Below are 22215 nucleotides of genomic sequence, written 5' to 3'. Positions count from 1 at the left end.
CACTGTGTCTTTTTCACATATTCCCTCCATTCATCCATGAATTTAGTTTCCCAGAAACATAAAATACAATCTGTTTTTTGATTGATTGACTGATTGATTGATCTGGTTATGAGTGAATTTACTGCTGTCACATAATCTGTGCTTAAATGTTAATCTCACAAATCAAGTTCCATTTGCAAAAATGAAGAAACAAATTCTTGGTATTCTCTTGGTCAAAGTATGAACACATCAGGAGGTAGGAATGGAATACGGACTAGGGGACAATTCCACACTAGATTGTAGTAAATCTAGATAAATGTTTTCTAAATGTTGAGACACTGCCTAGAGGCTGTGTTTGCATGCCTGGCTTTGAACTTCTCGCATGAGAATGGAATTTTGATGGAACCCTAGAGAACAGTCAGAGTGCCCAAAGCTGATTCACAAAATGTGTCTAGGGGCAAGCAGATTTAGCAACAGGCTATGACTAGCAAACAATATAAAGCAATACAAATGTGTCATGCTTGAGAAATATAGAGAAGCAAAGAAATGAATCCTTTTAAAGAATCAGTGGGACAATATAGATCTGGAGAGTATTTAATATAGAAACTGTTTTGTAAAGTGTTGCAACATCTGCTGGTATCTGTGATAGTAAACTAGCTGACATTAATTTGACCTTCATCCATAAAGGCATTTTTTAATCATGGTGTTTGGTAAATATTTGCTAAAAGCCATTTTTGAAGGGTTGATATGTCAATAAAACATTGACATTGACTGTAGTCATCACAGTGTAAATAGATCTTTGAACTTCTTCCTTTTATCTCACTGTAATTTTGTATCCATCCATTCATTCCACAATGACATATCACCTTACCCCTACCACAATGGTGATGATGAACCTGCCTTGGTGGTGCATGCCTGTAATACTAGAACCCTGGGAGGGAGGCTGAGGCAAGAAGATTGATCACAGATTTTAGCTTAATCTGAGCAACTTGAGGACTTACCAAGACCCTATCCTAAAATTAAAAAGTAAAAATGACTGAGGATGAAGCTCAGTGCAAACATCCTAGGTTCATCTTTTCTGAATAAAAGATGAACAATAATAAGTGTTGGTGAAGGTATAATGAAATGGAAACTTGTATACTGTTGGTGGAAATGTAAATTAATACAGCCATTATGGAAAAAAAAGTATTTATTTAAAAAATGTAACTGCCATATGACCAGCTACTGGGTATATCTCCAAAGGAAGTGAAATCAGTATGCTGAAGAACTATCTGCATTCAGATGTTCATCGCATCATTAGTCACAATACTCAACACATGGAACCAACCTAAGAGTCCATCAACAACTGATAAATGAGTAAATAAAATGTATACAATGGAACATTATTCAGCCATAAAAAGAAAGAAATTATGTTAGAAAAAATAGGTAGCATTTTTGAGTTTGCATTGGTCCACTGATACTCCTCTCTCTGTCTGTCTGTCTGTCTCTCTCTCTCTCTCTCTCTCTCCCAGGACCTTCTCACAGATCTACACCCCCAGCATTACAGTCTACCCCCACCGTTTTCAGACAGGGCCTCAGTTAGTTGCTAAGTTCCCTAACCCGAGATGAAATCTGTGATCCTGCTGCCTCAGCCTCTTTATGCTACAATTTTTCTGTCTTAGGGTGATATTTTTGCTTTGAGGTGAATGTATTTAAATCAAGGTTTTGTTATAAAATTTGAAGTAGTATTATATAAAATTGCTATAGAAAAGAGAGTGTTCCTACAATTATTTGTTAATGCAATGGTTTGTAAACTAAAAAGTGTTCTATATCACACAGTTTTCCCCATTTTTTCACAGTATCAGGAGTCACTTCTTTCAAATATCATCTACATTTCCATTGCTTAGTGCCTTGGTCAGTACAGTGATGGGTGCCTGTAGTCTCATCTGCTCAGAAGACTGAGGCTGGAGGATCCTTGGAGCTCAGAAGTTTGGGACCAGGCTGGGCAACATAATAAGACACTGCCTCTTAAAATAATTAACAATTCAAAAACCTAATATTATTGCCAATCTGCACTGTAATCAAAGTGTTTCTCTTTGGTCACATTATGACTCTGTTTAGTTTATCTGAGTTAAGTGGTGTGGTAATGGGTTTGACTCATTAGGTTCTCAGAGTCCCCTCACATAATCCTTTGTTCTGAACTTTTCTCCCCTTGACTTTCATTCACTAAAAATTTGGAAGTATTCATGATAATCCTGGAATTTTGCTCATTAAGAAAAATATCCTGATTATTATTCTCTGCATCAATTCCAAACTTTATTCTCCTCAGTAATATTAAATTAGGCACTTAAAGCCAAAAAAGGTTCAACTGGACATATAATTTCATAAAGAAGGAATTCTAAAAGGAAGAGTTAAGAATCATGTAAACTTCAATCTTTTTTCCTAAATCTATAAGATAATATAAAAATTTTCATTTCCTTGTATATTACTTGCATCTGGTAATGACATTGTATCATGTTAATTTTGACTCTTCAGTTTCTTTCTTTAGCCTGTAAATTCTTCATAAGAGTAAGCAAAACTAAGAGTGTCATAGATACCTACTTCCATTGCTATATTAAATCTTCCCTAAATTCTCCTCTAGCCTTTAAGACATCTCACAATAAGCATCTGCCTGGAATATTGGTTGAATTGTTATTTAGTTGACCAGGAAGCAAAATGATTGGTTATTCTGCCAAGCTGTATAAAATTGAGTCATTAGTGTTTGTTGCCTCCATATTAAATAACATTCAGGCTCACACATGTGTTACTTCCTTTATCTTATTCAGTTTTGCTCATATTCTAAAAATACTCCATCTTCTTTAAAATAATGTCTTAGAAATTGTTAATGTTGTAGGCTAACTTGTGCCCCCCACTAAAAATTCACTTTTAAATTATAACCACCAATGTGGCTACTTTTGCAGATTAGAGCCTTAAAAAAAAAGATTAAGTGGAATCTTAAGTGTGGGCTCTACTCTAGCACGAGTGATCTCCTACACAGGAAGAGACCTCAGGAATGAGGCACCGGAGGGCAGCCTATGGGGAGATGCCACAGAAGGATGCATGGAGAGGCATGAGAGAAACTGAAGCTGTCCACTGCACTTGGACCTCCCATCACAGAACTGTGTGGAAACATTTCAGCTCTCCAAGGCTCCCTGCCTGAAGTGCTTTATTCTGGCAACAGCTTTAGCCAACTAACATCACTGGACAGGGCCAGCTCTTAGAGCTGGACTCCAAAGTGTAAGCTGGTGGGAAATTTTAAAAAATATTGTTTTCTGTATAAATGGTATTTTTAAAATTACCTCATTCTGAATACTTTCTTATCAATGAGTAAGCACTTTCATTTACTCACCAATGAGAACAAAGAAATGTGTTTTAGTTTGTAAAAGAGCAGTTTATGTTAACTGAATATTTTCTGTTATGGAAGGTTAAACTGAAAAGTGTTAAGAAGGCTTTCCTTAGATTATTTTTGATAGCAGTGTAATTTACCTCTAAAGGATCTATGATCTATGCTTAAAGGCATAGTGAAGATAAATAGCATAATACTGTCATTATATATACTAGTTTAAGAAGCTATGATTAATAACTGTTAGTTCTAGAGCTCCATGTTAATATTTTTGGAAGCAAAAACTGGCTCACACACTGACTTTACCTCCACACTAATAATTCAACCTTTAGTTGCTACTGCCACCCTCAACTCCAAATCCTGATAGAAACTGCACCAAGGCCTATAAAATAAAACAGATGCTTCTAAGAGAGACCTCAGAATAAGAATGTTAAAATAATTTTATGTAGTAGCTTAAAGTTAATCAAATCATGCATTTTAAAGATCATGTTTTTCCCAGATAGTGAATGTAAGAGAGAAGATTCTGTATTTCATATCAAGAATTAATTCAATTAAAAGAATAATGTAGTGAGCTAGTTCTGGAAGACAGCAGAGCTCTTTCAAGAGGTTATGACATTATATTCACAATGTATATCTTGGAGAAATCTCTTATTTTTAATCATTTTTAAGTGTAAAAGTAATAAAACTAGTTGAAGATACAGCTCAAATAGTCTAATAGCTATAATCATATTTCTTTTGAATTTTTTCAAGATAAAAGAAATAGACTGATAGAAAAGCTGACCCAGAGGTGAAAATCACAGAAAAAATGATGCCTTTGCCAAGTTTCATGTATTTGTCTACAGTTACAATGTAACTCATACATGCGGAAAAAAAAAAAGTATTGAAAGAACACATTGAAACCAGTTATGAATTCTTGTCAACTACTGCCAGGAGAAAATCATTAAGACATCATATAACTTAATGGGGAGTCTAAAACCAGTGAGAGATAATATGGATTCACATTTTAGCCTTCTATATCTTTGAATCATATCTTGAGTGAAAAGAACAAAGAGTTTTAAAAGTAACTATATGGGACACAAGAACGTTGAAACAGAAGAGCAGGCAAGCGCTCATAACAGAAGATGAGATAGTAAATTTCTCATTTCTTCTCCTGGATTACCTAAGCATTAATACAGTAGCAATGCATATTTAAAATCTTATTTTGTGTATATTAAAACATTTGAATATTGAATGCTTCACATGGATTTTAAAAATGGATTAAGTTAAGGGTTTCAAGCCATTTGAGAACTTCCTCTAAACACAGAAGAGTATGTATGGTTGCTAGTTTAATATAGCACAGCTGCTTTACAAGAATTTACATGTTGCCTGTCTTAGCTAGAACTATCCATGCCAGGAATAGATTAATACTTAAGGTATCACAGAACAGCAGCAAGACCGCCCATGTAGAGGTAGCTATATTCACCTTTCCCATCCAAAAATAACTTTATTAGGAAACATCACATACCTTCTTCTTGCCAAATGATTCATAAAAACATAAGTCTTAAATCAGTCATGAAATTTGTAATCTATTTTAAATTTTCCTAAATTCAAACACTGAAACCTACTCTGAATTCCATACTATTTAAAAAGTTTTCTTATTTATAGCTAAATAAATTTTTTCACCATTATTCTGGTGGCTGAAACCTTGTTAGGCCCCAGCAGCCTCTGAATAGCAAGACATATTATCAATAATACACAAATTCCTGATTTTATATCCACCCGTAGGCCATAAGACCTCCAGGATCCAGTTTCAAATGTTTCTTGAAATCTCTAAAGGTTACTCTGTCTTCTACCCTCAGGTCAAGTGAAGAGGCTTTTCTCCTACCACTCTATTTTATCCTGACACTCTATCTCACACTCTCGAAGTCATTAATCCTCAGTGTATCAGAAGCTGCTGTGTTCTAGGCAGAATTTGTTGAAAAATGGCCCTCAACTTTACCCCTTACCCTGTTCTAAGGCAGCACAATGCCTGTCCAGAGTTTTATTAAATCTTTCATAAAAATATGTTCTTAATTGTCAGCTCCTGAGAAGGGCCTAATCAGTTCACGTGTCCAGTAAAGTACGAACGCTAAGCTCCCCTGGGAGCCTTTATATCCTCATCATCACAGGTTATGTCCCTGTGAACAAAACAGAGCAAAACTAACAATTTCCTCTTTTTTTTCATCAGCAAAATTCAAAGATCCTTTGCATGTTACCTCAAACATACAGATGCTGATGGAAGGTCATAGCAAGTGGGCAAAACGAAGGATATTTGGACTAAGGTTTCCCTCCGGTTTCCACCTTTCTAATAAAAGGAAAGCACTACTGATGGAAGAACATTAAGGTAGCATTCAAAACTCTGTCGCCCAAAGAACAAAAATTGTAAGAAATGGAATCAAGGATGGATGGCTAATTAGATTCACAGTTCAAGTGTTCTTTATTACTGCCATTTCCATTGAAAGTTAATATTTTGGGAGAAAAAGTATATATATTTATAAGACAAATATATATATATGAGTTCAGATAGACTTTAAAAAAATCAATATATAAAATTATAATGAATAAAGTGTGCTTTATCCTTCATTTATTCTGTTTCACCAATGCAAAACCAGATGATACCCTTGCTAACAATTCTAGGTTCATCTTGGGTACTGAATATATTTTCTTTCAATCCTTCTACAACATTAAAATCTACCATCTATTCAGGTTCTTGTAGCTCTCATGCTAAATGGGTACAACTTGCAGCATTGAAAGTAAAACACAATAAAGTGGGAATTGAGAGTCTTGGTACAAACACAACTGTCACAATTTATGTAAGCTCATGTGTGTACTTTGTTAATCGGGTGGACCCTTAAATATCAGGATATGGAGAGCAAATTCAAACAGTTATTTGATAAGGTCAAATTTTCTCCTTATACTTTTTTTTTTTTTTGGTACGAGGGATCAAACTCAGGACCTTGTGCTTGCATGCCAGGCATGATGCCACTGAGCTAAATCCCCAGCCCATCTCCTTATACTTATCAATCATACTGTCTGTTTGAATAGGAGTTGTACCAAAACTCCATGAGAGCTCTTGGAATAACATGCATCCTGAATGGAAAATACATTGGCATATTATGTACACCCAGTTGGGAAATAACTCTATAAATTCAATCGACAATGGACTGGATATGGATGCAAAAGTGGAGTGGTTTCCTGAAGTTCAGACTTAAATTTGTGATAATTTGATTTGGGTTATTGTTTGAGAGAGAAGATATCTGAAATCTAACAACAGTGAGGATTTCACTATTGAAATCCTTTGTGGAGTTCCATAAGAAAATGTGAAGAAGAATAAGGTGAATATCACACTTGTACAAAGAACTGAGCATTGCTTATAGATACCTTCCAAGAAGCATGAATAGATAACTTGTGGGCATTTTATTGAATAGTCAATACATATGAATTGAAAAGAAGTGGATATTAAACAATTCTGGTTGCGACACTGGGTTACTATTTTGTTTCTTTAAACTAGATTTTAGTTTTCTTGCTTCTTAGTTTTCATCTGAAAAATGAAGGGGCTTATCTTAAAAAACTGTAAGGATCCTTCTAGCCCCAAGAGATTATAAAGCTAATACATTAAAAGATTTTAAGATAGGTTTTGAAAGTTCCATAACCAGAAATGACACCAATGTAATAAAGTTCCAGCAGAGAAAATAGAAATCACATTTCACACTAAAATATTTAGATAGGACGTAAGAGAAATAAGAACCCCTTCTCTGTTTCAGTACTACATTTCCCAAAGGTAAATCAGACTTTTAAAGTCATAAATGCTGAATAATAACAATAATAGAATAAAATGTTACAACTGCAAAGAAATAGGCCTTTTCAGATACGCACTAGAAAATGTTAACTAGAATCTACAGCTTGGCAGGGCCATTTGCTGGGCTTACTGAATCATAGCTCTTCTCTCCTTTGAATCTGAGGTCTGTTTCTCATTGGCAAGAATGCTTTAGATTTAGCACATGAAGAGCTGCGCAGGTTTGTGTTGGGTTTGCCTTTGTGAGAGATCTACAGACGTCTGAGAGAGCATAGAACATTTAGCCACAGCAGGAGCTTCCTGCAAAAATACAGGAAATGAGGGTGCTTTCTCTATAAGCCAGGCCCCCTTTTCTTTTATAGGCCCTGGGCATTTCTCAAATGCTTTAGGCAGAGATGTTCTTATCCCTAAATGCAGATTTGCTTTTGTTTGTTTTTAGTAACCAGCAGAAATATAAATAATATAATGTTAAATGGATCAATAAGACTCTATTAATGCAACAAGGCAGAAAGCATCTGTCATTTATGTGTGTAGTGGGTGATGGAGCAATCTAGAAAGAAAAATGAATAATCTTGAACATATGTGAAGATGGGTACTGTAGAAAGAGCTGGCTAGAATTTAAGAACTATCGGATTTGTGATCCTGATGGTATAAATGAATAAGGGCACAGGCAAGGGTATAGTTTTGATAGAGTACAAGGTGGCATGCAAGACACAGCCCCAGAAAGCAAAAACAAAAAGAAAGGAAGGAAGGAAGGAAGGAAGGAAGAAAAGAAAGAAGGAAGAGAAAATAAAATAATATTCATACTTGTATTCACATATTTTAGGAAGAGGAGATATTTTGTCTAAATTGATAGATTGCATAAAATATAATTAATTTGTTTGGAAGGAAGCTTAAATAAGGCCTAAGAGGCATAATGGAAAATAAATGAAATAGCACTAAAATATTTGAGAGCAACAAACAAGGTATCTGTTGTGTGCTTGGTTGTTAAAGTGAGTTTTCCTACACAAAGGAACTATGTACTGCACTATTAGAATTCATTTAAATTCCAGTGGACTGGGGCTGAAGTTGGGATGCAGAGTCAGATTGCCGACTGAGGTCTGTCTCAGCCCCACACATAAAAAAATCTCCCTTAAATACTCTCTCTTCAACTGATTGCTCTCCTGCCCACCCACCCTACCCCATGCTAGAGATTGAATCCAGAACCTTCACATTGACTTTATCCTCAGCCCTTTTTTGGTTTTGTTTTTGAGGTAGGGTCTCACTAAGTCACTGAGTTGCCCAAACTAGGCTTCAATTTGGGATCTTCCTGGCTCAGCCTTCCAAAGTGCAGGAATTACAAATGCGTATCACCATGTCTGGCTCCAGTTATTTATTTTGTGAGTCAACCCACCTCTGAAAAAGAACTTCTCCCATTTATGATTAAATAAATGTCAACAACTTCTTATGTCTTTGTAAATATATCATTTCTCATTGCCAAAAATCAAAGTAAGTATTTGCTAATGGTCATATTACAAATATGATAAAGACACAAGTAATTATACAGTTCTGGTTGCAATGGATCTTTCCTACTTCTTTATAATTTATTATCGTTAATAACAAAACAGGAAGTTTTTTATATCTTCAACCCATCAACTTCACAGGCACATTTATTCATTTACTACTAGCACCAAAAGCGCATTTTTCACTTCATACTTGTACTCAATACTTGTAGTATTAAGTTGCATTACCCTAGATCCAGTTTCTGTGGTGGGGTTTAAATCAAATTTGGATAAGCTTACTTCTTCTGGTTACAAATGCACTGTATGAAGGCATAATATTATAGCATCATATTTTTATGGTAAGAAAATTTATATGCGTATTTGTTCAACAATTTATTTATAATTATAAAATACTAATTATAAGTATTTGTTTATTCAATTATTATTTAATTACGTTCCTTATGGGGAAGAAGAATGTAACACTTTCTTCTAAAGGAATACTCTTAAAAAATTTTTATTGACACTGCAAAATAATTTTGGAAGAACTTTTCACATTTCAATTGACAGCGCAATTGTAAAGCATGTGATTTTTGATATATTTTAAAGGTTGACATTTTAAATTATAACTGTTATGGCATCCCTTCAAGTGCTTTCAATGACATATAAACAGATGAACTGTTTAATACCTGTCACATTTATTGCAACAAATGAATGCATTCTTCCTAACAGAAACTACTTTCTTTCTCCCCTTGAAACCATATTCCAATCATTACCCTCATAGAGTTTTATTCTGTTAAAATATGTTTTTATATTACAAGTTATTTTAAGTGATCCCTTGAAAGAAAGTGAGAAAAATTCATGACACATAAATAGTAGAGATCAAAGGCAGAGCAGATCCAGAAGGATAAAGATGTAGCTCACTACCTGAGCAGTGATATTTTAAAATCTATGATATTGTGATGTGCACATTTTCCCTTGCAGTTGTTTGCACTGATACTAGGTAGCTTCTTCTAATCTCTTATAAAAATCTTTACCCTGTTTTAAAACTTCTTTGCAACAAAATATCTACATACATTTAAAAAATTACATTTTTTTTCTCATCCAAATGGCCATAGATGAATGTTTTAAAAAATCTTCCTGAATTTCATTATCATTTTAATTTTTATTAGACGTAATAGTAATAATGATACTACTGATAATAACAGTAGCTTTCACTTTTGGAAGACCTGCTAAATTCTTGGCACCAATCTAAGGGTCAATTACTTGTACCTCTACTCCATCTATTTGTGTATAGTGTAGCCACCAGCACTAGAAAAGTAAATGGCACATAATGAATGATTCACTGGTAAGAGGCATGAAAAATAAGATTAACTTTTCAGGCTCATGATTACATTATAAAAACATATAAAGAAGGTACTATAATTAACCAAGGTTTACTTATGAGGAAACAGAGATGGCACATTTATTTATTACCTTAACCAAGTGATTAAAAAGATGTCAATTTAAAAGTAAACCAGGCAACTTAGCTCTTGAGTCACTAGAGCAAAACATACTAAACTTGTTACTGGTTTTGACACATAATTTATTTTAAACATAAGTTAAGTTTTATTATTAGCAATGCATCATTTAATGAGATGAAAAAGGTATGTTACTAAAAGGTTTTAGAGTGCTTGTACTTATGTACATTAACCAAACTGGAATCTACGTGACACATCTAGGTCAAAAGTTTAGGAAGCAGGAAAGAGGTGATGCAGATCAGGCCAGCACAGCTGGTCAGGGCACTGCATTCCAGGTGCCCAAGCTCCTTGCATCTCCTAACTCTTTTACCAGATGAACTACAGTGGCCAAATTATTGACAACTTGAGGAGTTACACCCTGTCGTCTTGGACAAGACTCAGAGATCCATGCATAGGTGCCCTCTTTAAGAATAACAGCACAAAGTTATAACTATAAAATTGAGTATAGGGAGTTGGAAAAGTTTTATTTAAGTCAAAGTACTCTGCTGGTTTTTTCATATTTACTTTATTTCTCACTGTTCTAGCCAAACTGCCCACTCCTGATTCTCTGACACAGTCATATAATTAGAGGCCTATTGTCTTATCCAACTTTCACAAACTAGGTACTTGTCCCACCATATGCAGTCTTTTTGAGGAGAATATATAGTTCTTTTATAGATAAAAATAATTCTTAATAAACATTTGCATGCATAGACGGAAAACTAAAATTTATGAAGGTTTAATTGTCCCCAAAATATTTTAGAAATATAACACAAAGTAAGGCATAATTACAGAGTTCAACTCAACCAATAACAAAATCAATAGAGCCTGTGATCCAAATAATTTTGTTAATATAATTTAGTAAATATATTTAATTAAATTTCAAGTCAATAATGGAAAAGATCAAATTTCCATTGATATAACTCTCCTCAGCTTTGGAAAAAGCATATCAGATTTCAACTTAAATTGTATTAAGAGTTAAATGTGAAATAGACCTATTCATAATTGGAAATTTATTAGAAAGTTGTTATTTTCAACAAGTTTACTATACTTCAGTGGTAAGCAGAAATAAATTCCTCTCTGGTCAAAATTCAATCTAGCCAGAGACACACCTCTATTTTTTTTTATCTTTCCTACCTCTTACCCATCTGTCAAATTTTAGAATAGGCTCAATGATTGTGTAAATAAAGCAATACAAAAATACTCAAGTGAGAGGAATTAAACTATTACAAATCAAATCACTTGTTAGAAAGAACTTGATGTGATATTTTATTTCCAGCTGGAATCTGTTCTTCAGAGCAGTTATAGTCAGACATTCCAGAGTCTCAATTCTGGAAGGGACCTGAGAAAACTTGCAGTATAATTGGTTCATTTTACAGACTTAGAAATAAGGAGTTAAGGAGGGTTTAATGAACTACCTTATTATGAGGTAGGTCATTCCATATCAGTGGTAAATGAGCTAAGAATAGGAATTCCCCTCTCCTTAATCTCAATTTTGTAGTCCTTTCAATTAAGACTAAATCATATGTGATTCACCTAATATGATGGCAAACTGATCTTACTTCTCAGTTATATTTTTAATCTCCCAAGGGATGATTTTTCCAACCTGTTTCGTATCGGAATTTAACTTATTTTCACTCTAAAATTGTTAGAAATATAAGTTGAAAAAAGAATGACAAAGGCAGCAAATAACTTCTCACAAAGAATCTTATCAGGGCTAATTAAGAGAAAGCAGTTCAAATTTGGACCTTGCATTTCTAAGCCACTTTTTCACTGTCAAATATGTGACAGCTCATAACTTGGGGAGATACTGTAAAAACATGGCAATGCTGTTGGTTTCCATGTGAAGCTCTGACAGGTACACAGTGGGAAGGCAAAAGCAGATCTCTCACAGTAACTGAATTTTCCTCCACTATATGCTTTTTCCTATGTATCTTCATTAAGCAACACTGGGGCCTCATAAAAGTTGGCTGGCACTACATCACACACACAAAAAGGTCAGGAAGAAAAAGCTGTCAGATGCAAAGAGGCATTTCGTGCCCTCAGACTTTGCTCTACGGAACAGTGACTCATGTGAAACGTAATGTGGAAAGGAAGCTGACACACAGGGAAGGGAGAACAATGATGAGTTTCCAAAGATGTTCTGTGGGACAAAGAACAATCACAGAGCCCCTATTTTGGGGTGCAGAAGCATGACTTTGGAATTTAAAAATCACAACTTCAGTATGGAATAAGAAACTGTGTTGTAGAGCTGTGAATTTAAGATAAAGTAGCTAGTAAACTTTTATTAATATTTTTACAGTTTATTAGCAAGATAAGTTATTGTATTGCTGAGCACTTTTCAGTCTAAAAATAATTGAAGGCAGGAACTTTCATTTTGCAAGGAAGAGGGCTCTGAGATATAATAAAACTGCACCATTAATATTGCATTCACCATGGCACTCTAATGCCAAATATAACTAAGACGAAACATCTGTCTAAAATACTTTTTGGAAACATTGAGGCCCCTAAACCCTGTTGTTAATGCCCAGGATTGAAATTGAAACTTGTTTTGCCAGGGTGTCTTAAAAATAGTATCTAGAGTAGTTTAAAAATTTAAAACAATTCACCCTCCCATTTTCCTGTTTCTATTTATAACAACGTATCACCTTGTGTTCCTGTTAAGAGAAAATTTTTTACTCATTCGTAGGAGTGTAACAGTGACTCTGTGGATTTAGTACAATGAATAATCTAGAACTATTGTAACATTAAACATAATTAAACATTATATATACATATACATGACATCTGTGGCAACGTCACTCAATTACCAGTATTACTAAACATGGTGTATACATTCAAGATAACACTACTAGTAAGAACATGGGTGTTAATTCTACCCCTCAAGGTCCCAAGGAAATGATTTTGAAAGTCTGACATATGTCCATAATTCCACTGTCATCATTATTTTGTTGGATTGCCTTTCAAGGTTTGCTTCATTCGCAAATGAACTATATATCATTCTTGGAAATTTGTCTTACTCTAATCAATGTGTTCTAAATATCTTTGATTCTGCTGGAAATCCAGCATAGATAGTGAATATGCTTTCATAAGGTATGCAATACCTGAAAGTAGGGTCATCCAAAATTTTGACAGGTGGCAGCAAAAGTGGTTGATGTATCATCGTAGGGTCCTAGATGACAAGAGAACATTCCTGTGAATTTGTTAGTATTATTAATGGAGAGTGGAATTTTATAGAATTTAAGTTAAAGATATATACCAGTGTATCTCTCTGTTAACACCATAGACATGTATTTTAAATGGTGAATTTGAATTGAAAATTAGGAGAAGATAAATCAGGCACATTTAGACTACCATCAAGATAGCCTGGAAGCCAGTGAGAGGTTTTTCTTGGCATGGAATGTCCCAAGAATGGGCACACTAATGGTCACACGCATGGAGGTAGCTCTTGTCTGTTGCTTCAGATGGTAGCACAGGTAGACATGGACTCTCTGGAGACATGGCTCGGTCTGTGTACTGGGGGTACATCAGTCCCTGACCTCATGGAGCTTATGTTGTCAGGAGAAAACGGTAAACAAATATATAGAAAAATACAGCAGGCTTAAGTGACTAGATTGAGAAGGATGAGGTAGTGGTATAATAGTCAGAATGCAACAGCCCCTCTGAGAAGCTGGCATTTGAATAGTGACCCAGAGAGAAGGTGTACCCTGTCGGGTTCAGTAGAAAGGTTGTTCCTGGAGAGGGTGGGAGACAAGAATGACTTGACTGGTGCAGAGTAGGAACAGAGGAGGGAAATGAGGGATAAAAGACCCAAGCCAGAGCCAGATGGCATCAGAAATGAGCTTTAACTTTCCTTACAAATCAGGTATAGTAACAAGTTAAATTTATCTGCTGTTAAGCAAAGACTGAATGGATATAAAGGTGATCTGTATACATCTTTTCAGGTTCAAACTAATGTGGAAAGTGAGAAACAGCTATAATATGGTTTACCTTGCTTTGCATTTTCACAGTATTGGACTTGAGGAATTTCAGAAATATCAGATTTGTGTTTTACAAATTATTTACCTCAATGAACTCATACTGTGATTTGAGGAGCTTTTTACTGACTAAAACTTCACAGAACATTAATTTGCTGCTGTCTTTTATAATACTCTGAGTTATTGTCAAGGATTTCTACAAAGACAGTAGGATTATTTATGTGAATAGTCAAAAGGATTGTTATTTTAACTAATTTATAATTAAGAAGGATTATTATTAAAAGCAATCTCAGCAATAATATCATTTGTGAACCAAGGAGTACTTTAATGACCTTGTTAAATTACTTTGTCAATGTTCACACTTTCACACATTTTAATGATTCATTACAAAAGAACATATGCTATAATTAGGATTGTGATCTAGTCATATGAAAAAGGCATGTATTTGTACATTAAGAAACCAGATTTTTTTAAAAGCTATTTTGAAAAAAATAAAAGCTCTTTTCAGCCCAGGCTTTATTGGCATACATATGGAATTTGGTAGGTTCAAAGTTGAAGTTTATTTTGAATATTTGCCCAACTTGCTAGAAAATGTCACTAGAAATAGAAATGACTGAGAAACATTTTTTTTTTTTTTTACTGCATGGCTCTAGAAATTTCACTCTTCGTCCCAACCAAAAATGCTAAGAAGAAACTTTGCACCCTCTTGGTGTTCTGGACAGACACACAGATAGTATCAGCAGATATATTAAGTAGTTCATTTTGGTTATCATGGCACATATTAAGAAAATTACAGTGTGTATCAGTATGTACCTGCTACTACTTTTTTCCTGAAAAATTAATATATGTAGTATCAAATTATGTAGTAAGATAGATTGACAACCAGTAAGAGGGAATACAAAGAAATATAAAAACACAAAGAAATTAATAAAGATACCTAGAGACAGTGTAATTTAAGTAGCACCATTGGGTAAGGTGATTGGACAATAAATCTAAAATCAACTAAATCCTGACTACACAGAAATGATATATTTTAAATAAGAATAATAGAAATATCTTCTCCATGCAGTGTTGTCATAGGGAAGCAGATAATTAAGCTAAAGAAAAAGAACATGCCTAAGTATATTTGTTAAAAGAAAATCAAAATCTTGAAGAAATATATTAGTTAAATTGAAAAAAAAATGAACTGATAGCTATGTCAATTAAGCTGATGCAAAATGATAAATTATGTGAAACAAATTCCATAATGTTTTAAAACTCTATAATTTTTTAAAGTGGAAAAAATAATTTTTACACCAGTAAGAAGAGACAAAATCATATTTGAGAGATTTGTAAAGAAGCTCCACAAGTTATTTTAAATATTTAGCAGATCAAAAATAAGACAGACAGACAGACACACAGACCCTGGAAAGGAATTATTCACTTTTCTTCCTCTCTTTGTTTTTCACAGGAGATTTTGACAGATATTTGATGGGGCGTTTGAATAAAAGGAAATGGAAAGTTAGGGCTCTGATTGTAGGGATCACCCCTCCGTATTCTTAATCAGGATGAGAAATGCTATTCACACATTCCCAGTTTTCAAAATAGTAAAACTTTTTTTCCTTACCCTAGACCACCTAAGAGACAAACTTTCTCTTAAATAATTATAAAAAGCAATGGATTAACCATAATTTTACAACATCAAGTTATTGCTGCTCTATTAGAAACAAATGTTTTAGAGGAAATTTTTCATTTGTTTAACATATAATTCACTGTCATTCATAATTAGGAAAATGCAAATTAAAACCACAATGCAATACTATGTTACACCCACCAGAGTGGAAAAAATTACAAAATTTGACAATAATACACAGTCTTGGAAAGGATATGGTGCAATAGAAACCTCATGTAATGTTGGTGGGAACATAAATTGGTACAAGCACCATGGACTGGTGGGATCCTGAAATCCCTCTCATAAATATGTTCCCCAGAGGAGCCCAGACATATGTGTACAGGAGAGAGTTGGAAAATGTTTATGGCTTGGTTGTTTCTGATCGCCAAATGGGGGAAGCAATTCAAATGGCTCCCGGCAGGAGAAAGGATAATTACATTCTGCTACATTCATGCATTGGAATACTGACTGACTTTGAAAGCCAGGACCCAGAGCCACACACATTAGTGGTAACACAGCTCAAAAATGTAGGACTGAATGTAAGAAGAAAGTCTCCAAAAATATGTTTATGATGATTCCATTTTCACAAAAGTAAGAATAAAACAAGTAAATCTCAGTAATAGATTGCTTAGAAACAAATACACATGAGCAGCAAAGCCATAAAGTAAAGAAAGGAGTGATCAAAACAAGCTTAGGTAATGGTTTACTTCTGAGGGTGTGTGTGTGTGTTGATCAGGCAAGAAGATGATGAACAAATTGGATTCTAGACAAATAGGTGGTTAAATATGTTTGTGCTATACTCCATCCCTCCACTCACCCATCCATCCATTTATCTACCATCTCTTCCTTCCTTCCTTCCTTCTTTCTTCCTTCCTTCCTTCCTCTCTCTTTCTTTCTCTTCCTTTCTTCCTTTTTGTTTCCTTCTTAGATTTAAGATTAAAATAAGTTTTATGTAACAATGTTCAGTATATGAATACTAACTCTAGAATGATACATTGGTTTTGAATTCATGAATCTAAATAAATTAAAATCCAAGATATTTGTGATAGATCAGGGGATTTGGGTATGTGAGAGATTACGCTGTCTCACACAATATTGATGGAATATCGAAGGCTTTTTTGTATTAAAATAAGAACCCATACAAGATTTCACATTTCTGTAGTATGAGCAATTTGTACACTTAGAATTTCACAAGTATGATATAGGTGGGTAAATTATATTTCATATTTATTTACTTTCCTAGTTATTTGGATGGAATTTTATGATACCAGTGATACCAAATCCTTGAATTAATGCGCACATGTGTGTATGTGTACGTGCATGTGTGGTGCTCAGGTGTATGTGTATATGTACTCCTGAGTCTGTCAATTTATATTTTGGATTATTACAAAGTTCCTAAGACTTTCAGATTAGAATGACACAGACAGGGAAAAGGTGCCCCACAATCCAAAACTAACAATTTTCACCTAAGAATGAAAAGAGAAGTATTGTTTGTATCTTTTTATTTATGGGTCCTTCTGAGTGCTCAGTGCTTAGTTATTTACAGAGAAAACCGCTGGATTTAAATATGCACCATTTTCACTCTTTTACTTTGTTGTTCTACTTTAGAACCTGATATGTTGATATATCAGTCTTGCTCTGACCATCTCCAGAGAGCCTGCCCCGAGAGACTGAGGCACCCAGGGAGACTCTAGGACCTCCGCCTGAGTTACCATCTGCTCCATTTGGGTTCAGTCCTCAGCATGAAGGCCCTGCCTACTTCCCAAGAGGTGATGCTTGCTTCGCCCAAAGTCTTAACAAAGAACAACACTTAGGCTTAACACTCAATCCCGTTCCCAAAACCAAAGACCAGAGAACACTTTTTCTTTCTAGCCCAACTTTTAGATAAAGCAGCTGAAAGACATTTACACGCTGACTGTAAATGCCACCCACGTGGGGTACCCATTGTCCATGGCCAAGTATCCAAAGTGTCTCCCCATCTTAGTTCACCAGTGGACTTGCATTTCCTGACTGTTCTGGTGAATAAAATGCAGGTATGTCTTATTGGATCAGTTTATCTTCTTTTGACCTTCTTTTGAGCCTCTCTTGCCCTCTTTTGTTCTGTTCAATTCTCTTTCCTTTGTCCTGTTTCTTTACTTTCTAATTCTATGCTTGACCTTAGTTTTATATCAGGCTTTTCATTCAGCCATCAATAATTGCTAAGTTAACTTTATTCATATCTTTCTACTTTTTAGATGAGAATTTCCTGGATTTTTTTTCTGTCCTAGATTGTCATGCTATTTAACATTTATAGCAAATTTTGTATACCTAATTTATTACAAGACAATTATAATAAACTTTCTTCAAGCTACAAGTGGAATTCTGCTAGCACAGGCACTCAAGTATTTGTCACCTCTGCTGCATTTAGATAAGGGAGAACAAATATCTTGGCAATGCCTTTTTGTGACTAGAAATACTGGGCATGATCAGTTCCCTTTGTGGGGATTGAAATTAGCTTGAGAAAGGCTGATGTGGTTCTTCAGACGGAGAAATTATTGCATGCAAATTACAAGTGCAAAGTAATTGAACTGAAAATTCTTTCAAGGCTTTTATTCACATCCAAGTTATTTTAAGTGTCTTTTCTACCATTTCATAAAATCCACTCAGATTAGAAACTGTCACACTTTTGTCCTTATAAAAGTTGTTATTGGTCCCAGATTTTGTTTTATTATTATTATCTTCTGTTGGGCCATCTCACCATAACTTTGTGCAGGCACATATATTTTTAGAATCTAATGCAGAAAATACTACATACAAGAACAAAATTGAATGTGGACTAATTTTTATATTATTTTACATTTTACTGCTTTTTAAAACATTATTTTCTTTAGGTTTTATGAGAACAACTTTATCATAAATGCACTAGTTGATAACTATTACTGCAAATAAAGTCAGAAATTTCAAGTAGAGTTAAAGAACAGGAAAGGATGGCGGGAAGTATAAATCATTTGACAATTTACTTTTACTTTTGAGCAATACTTCATTTAAGAGAGAGCTCAGTTTAATGCAAAATAGTCCAATGCTTATGGCTTGCAATCTAATAAAGAGTGCTTTTAGAGAATATGGAAAGAATATTATTTTACTTTCTCTGAAAAGAATTGACAATCAATATTTTTGGACAATCAATATTTTCTCAAAGGAAAATTATTGTTTTTCTGAATGATACACATATCTGGGCTCAGAAGAAAAAAACTCAAGTTGTCATATTTCTAGGTGAATGCGTGATTAGGATTCTGTTTTAAAAGAAAAGAAGAGGTTAGCTCTATGATTCTCAAACAAGAAATCTCAATTACAAAAAGTTGCATTGTTACAACTTGTGAGTTGTGTCACTTCTAAAAGTACATTTTAAAAAAGTCTATCATGAAGGTTTCAAACAAGTCACGATTTTATTTGATCACAAATGTACATCTGAATTTTTAAAATAGTCCTTTGCTTTTAACTTTAAGAAACTCCCAAAACTATTCAATGATGAAAGACCATTCACAGTTGGCATTCCTTTTACAATTATCTTTAAATAGTTATCAACACATATAAACTTGATAATTTACAGATTAATAAAATTTAATTCAATGCTTCCCAGACAGATTTGCCATTAAACGGAAGTTGTATTCTACAGTATATGGTTTTCTAAATGCTGGATTTACTTTCCTTCAACTCCACTTCTAAGTGTTTTTCTACTATGTAGCCCTATTGTTCAGAAAGGCAATAAGTAATGGAGTAAGGCTTTTGTGGGGAGGCAGCAGTTGGCAAGTTTACTAGTTTTAAAAAGAAATTCTGCCAGTTTCAACCACTGTTGGGCTACTTAAGGAGAGACTTCAACATTTCGTGTTAAAACACTGAATAACACTTTCATTTATTCCAGTTTGAAAAGTCACCCTTGGAATTCAGTGAATCTCTGACACAAAAGTCACTGTAGTAGGCATTTTTACTTAGTTATCTTCCCTTACAAAGAGTGTGTGGAGATAAATATCAGGTTGACCTAAGAATAATAAAATAGTAACTAACTTTGAGTATTTTCTCTTTGGAAACAAGCAGTGCTTCTAACATCTTCAGAGTTGCAGCTCTGGTATCTATTGTGTATTGGGTACAAAATAACATAAAGTCAATACCCAGTTTTCTGTAAAATAGAGACTGGTACAAAAATCCATGCTCTCACGCAACTGTTTATTAATTAACATTTAAGCACTCAGTATGTGTAAGCCTGCATATAAATGCTTAGAATACAACAGTGAGAAAAAAGCTAGTAGCACTCCGTGCACCTGTGGAGAGTTCATGTTAGTGTAATGGATAGAAAATAAATAATAATATAGAACAAGTGTAAATTGGAGTAGAGGGTTTGTTTCACAGTGATTAATGTCATAGAAAAAATTCAGGACAAACCAAAATAGATGACAAGGGAAAGAGTATTGTGGTGGCAGAAGCGTAGGTTCAATTTTTAAACAGTTGTTAGAGTAGGAGCCATAGAAAAGGTTGCATCACAGGAGACTATGAGGAAGTGAGGGATGAAGCATCCTGATATTTGGGCAAAAAGTATTCTGTGGTCACTGAAAGACGCCTCCAGATAATTTTTAATTGTCATTTAGATGATATAATTACTTTCCTTTAAATTTGTGCCAACTTATATCAGAAGTACTAGCAAGACAGGAACTTGTCTAAAGTGGAAGGAAGCAACAAAAGGAAGTAGAGACACTAAAATCTGAAATTCAGGAACTATATAGGACCACAAATAAGGAAGATTAGAATTTTTTCCGTATTCAGATATTGCAACGAAATTTATGGGAGGAGTAGTAGAGAAAAAGAAGAATGGGAAACTTAGAAGGGTACTGAGCTACTTCCTTCCAAACAGTAGTCTCACACTGATTTCTAGAAATTGCATCAATGAAATAATATGTTGCTTATTACAAATTTAACTGTATTCCAAATAGATATTCCCATTGGAATTGAAATGTTGTGATAGAAGTCTAGATAGGAAACTTTGTACATCTAGAGTGTATTTCTTTCCGTGATTATTGCATTATGTAATTATTTGTGGAAAAAATCTAAAGTATTGTGTGCAATTAGGAGCAAAGTGCTATCTAAGTGTAAAGATGTAATTTTTAAAAAATAAAGCACATGCTAGTAAAGACTGGAACCCATCTACTAACTGCTAATTTTGGTATAGTCATTTTATTAAATATGAACATATTGATTTCATGATCAAAAACTTAATTTTGAAACAAATGAAATGTGGTCAAGAAAGTCATTTTCTCAAGAAAAATGTTTTGAAAAATGCCTGGTTTTGAACATAAAAGTCTCCATATGAGATTAGATCAAAATAAAATTGGAGTAAGCAGACAGCACTGAAATCTATAAGGTGGGTTTTCTCAATATTTCATTCATTGTAAAATTAATTTAATACTTCAAAAGTTATCTTCCTTGGTTACACTTTTTAAAAAGGATTTACTATGCTGTGTTCCACATCCCGAACTAGAAATAATCAGAAGAGACAAGGGTTTTTGATCATAAAATTATGCTCAAATTTAATGAACCAGAGTTCACTTTGCCTACAGCCTTCAAGATATATATATATATATATATATATATATATAATCAACAAAGAGTTTATTAACATGCTTCTCAGTTTTACAAAACACTAATGTGCCAAGTCCTATATCGGTAGTTAAAGGTAAGCAGCCAGGTGTGGTGGCGCATATCTGTAAATCCAGCACTTGGGAGGCTGAGACAGGAGGATCTCCACTAGTTCAAGGCAAGCCTGGCCTAGGACAATACCCCTCCACCATGCCATTGTAAAGACAGTACAGACACAAGTGTGGACTCTTAATCCATGCTGTTCTCTGCCACTGTACTTTTTCACATTTTTACCAGTTCAGGAGTCTAAGTTTTAACTAGAGTGTTTTGTAGTATGTCAAAGCTTGATAAGTCAGGTATTTTCTGTATTATTTCAGACAACTTTGAATCACGGATGATAAATCCAAAATAAAATAAAAACCTCTAAAATAAAGAACAATCTAACAACTTCTAATTGGCTCATAATTTTAGCATCCCCTGATTAAAATATTTGGGACTCTCTACTTTTCTACCATTCTATAACTTTGATGTTTCATACTTTAATGGAGAACATTTCCTTGTATATAATCATTGTAAAAGCCATGCTATTTATCCTAGCATCTATAGAAATAACTGCATAGCCATATGAGTTAAATTATAGATTTTTCTTTGAAAGGCCTAAATTATGCCAGGGATAGAAATCAGAATATTTTCCTTCTCAAATAAAATATGCTGTCCTGAGAGCAATTAGAGGAATGGGAATTCTGAGAGAGCCTATGAGAATGATATACAGAATACCATGCTATTCTTGACAGATCCTCCCAAAAAGGGAGATGCCATGAAACTCATTCAACTATATGAAAAATGGGA

At 34.2% G+C, this 22215-nt stretch overlaps 1 protein-coding gene across 3 annotated transcripts in view; it reads right to left on the bottom strand.

The window, feature by feature from the left end:
- Calcrl (calcitonin receptor like receptor) overlaps nt 1–22215 on the bottom strand; it is a 103844-nt gene that overhangs the window by 75946 nt on the left and 5683 nt on the right. For 2 of the 3 annotated variants that reach the window (XM_004872313.4, XM_021250255.2), the window contains exon 2: nt 13236–13303. The exons of the other annotated variant lie outside the window; for it this stretch is intronic. The gene's annotated coding sequence lies outside the window, so the exon portion shown is untranslated. The remainder of the gene's footprint in view (nt 1–13235; nt 13304–22215) is intronic. 3 annotated transcript variants of the gene reach the window in all.

Source organism: Heterocephalus glaber, unplaced genomic scaffold (genome assembly GCF_053883595.1).
Source record: "Heterocephalus glaber isolate CG9 unplaced genomic scaffold, H.glaber_assembly_v1.0 deba00001058, whole genome shotgun sequence".
Classification (NCBI taxonomy): domain Eukaryota; kingdom Metazoa; phylum Chordata; class Mammalia; order Rodentia; family Bathyergidae; genus Heterocephalus; species Heterocephalus glaber.
Note: the sequence above shows the minus strand (reverse complement) of the source record. Positions and strands in the feature narration are given on the sequence as shown.